This window comes from Olea europaea, unplaced genomic scaffold, assembly GCF_002742605.1.
Source record: "Olea europaea var. sylvestris unplaced genomic scaffold, O_europaea_v1 scaffold16087, whole genome shotgun sequence".
NCBI classification, from domain to species: Eukaryota; Viridiplantae; Streptophyta; class Magnoliopsida; order Lamiales; family Oleaceae; genus Olea; species Olea europaea.
This window is the reverse complement of record NW_019233722.1, coordinates 1-2,076: the sequence shown is the minus strand read 5'-3', so window position 1 is coordinate 2,076 and position 2,076 is coordinate 1. Positions and strand designations below refer to the sequence as shown.

The 2,076-nt window shown below is 36.1% G+C and overlaps 1 pseudogene; it reads left to right on the top strand.

Annotated features, from left to right (window-relative positions):
* Positions 1–850: 850 nt before the first annotated feature.
* Positions 851–2,022, top strand: LOC111377132 (annotated as a pseudogene).
* The last annotated feature ends 54 nt before the right edge of the window (positions 2,023–2,076 follow it).

The following is a 2,076-nucleotide window of genomic DNA, read 5'->3' as shown; positions in this document are numbered from 1 at the left end:
ATCCTTTGAACTTTATAATAAGAATTTGAAATGATAATGTCTTAATAATAATAATAATTCTTCTTCTTTGTTTTTTTTCCCTCCAAGACTCAAAATAATACAGTGCATTTTGTTAGAGTTGTGTCTCAAATAGGAGTCTTGAATCGTGTGTTGTTGATGTTGGAAATGAGTCTAACAGCTTTAAATAACAAGGAAACAAAATCCTATTGAAATTAGATCTCCTAACTGTAATATATTTTCTTGCATTTTAGACTCTTCTACGGGTTTGAAACGTGGTCTATGAATACAAGGCTCCTCTGTCAATTTTGTTTAAGTATTATTGCTATGTCTGTAATTTCTCTCCATATTGTCAGTTTATAATACATCGTTCATCTGATATAAATTCTCTTTATTTATTTCTTTACTTTTAATCTTATTTCTTGTTGTGATCTTTATTATTTCATATCGTCATTAAATCTCATTCTTTACAATCTGTTGGAATCAACAAGTTGTATTCGAGCTTCGGCACTCGACACATTTTCCTTCAATAATACAGTTACTAACGGTCAATATGAATGAGGCAAAAGCAACAACACTTCAAATATGAAACCTTTTGAAACCCAGAACAAACCCAAATGAATAAGATTTTCTCGAAGAACTCAAATTCAATATTCTATACGAAGTTTGATCTTTAAGAAGAAACCTAGAGAGGCCATTTTAATATACACCCAGAACTGTGGAAGTAGCAACGTGCTATTGGGTGTGATGTGATCCCATTAGTGCTCAAAGCTTGGGCTTCAATTTCAATGCTTAGCCTTGACAAGACATTACATTGTGAAACCATTGAGTTAGGAATGGAAGTTAAACTCTGACATGGAATGCAATGATTGGAGGGTATATGAAGAATGGTGACATGAAGTCTGCGAAACTTTTGTTTGAGAAAACGTCGGTCACTTGGAGTAGATGATTGATGGGTATGTGAAAAGTGGTGATATGGTGATGGCATGACATGTTTTTGATAATGTGCCAAAGGGCTTAAAGACTGGTGACATGGACACCAATGATATATGGGTATGCTAGTGATGGGGATATGAAGCCTGTGTGGGAAGTGTTTGAGAAAATGACAAAGGAATTTTTATGTTTGGTCAGTGATGATATCTGGGTATTTTAAGAAGGGTTATCTTTGTTGGATATTTTCTTATCAACAATGTTGACAAGGCAAGAGGGATTTTTGATAGGAAGAGTTTGAGGAACTTGGTTGTTTGGAATTGGTTGATTTTTGGGTACATGCAAAATGGGCCGTATGAGGAAGCAATGGAGGCTTTCAATAGAATGCAAGTTGAGCGTCTGGAGCCAGATGAAGTCAGTAGTGAGTATTTTATCAACTTGCACTTAATTGGGATTATTGGATCTAGGAAAGGAAATTCAGATCACGATTGTATCGAAAGGGATTGAGTTAAATGAGTTTGTTCTTAATGGATTAGCTGACATGTATGTGAAATGTGTGTATCTGAACCAGGCAAGCTTGATTTTTGGGAAAAAAAAAAGTCATTCAAAAACTATGCTGCTCGGAACATTTTGATATCAAGATTTGCAATTCACAATCACTGTAGGCAAGTTGTAGACTTCTTTAGCAAAATGGAGAAATCCGGAGTAAAGCCTAAGGGGGGTAACATTTCACTCTATTTTGTTTGCTTGTGCACATGGGGGATTGGTGGAGGAAGGTTTAGAAGCATTCAATAAGGTGGAGAAAAATGGATTAACAGCTAGCATCGTGCATTATAGGCATCTAGTTGATCTTCTGGGACAAGCAGGTAAGTCGCAGAAGCTCTCAATTTAGTCAAGGGAATGCTAGTTGATCCAAATGATACAGTTTTGGGGGCTCTACTAGGGGCATGTGGAATTCTTTCTAACATAATTATGGCTGAACGCATGTTAGAATTAGTCGAAAAACTAAATTCTGTCCGTGGTTTGAATGATGATGCATATTATATGCTACACTCAAACATATATTTAAGCTTCTGGAAGATGGCACAAGGCTGAAGGGATGGGAGTGGTGTTTTCAAATAAAGGGTTGGAAAAGGAAATGGGATGCAG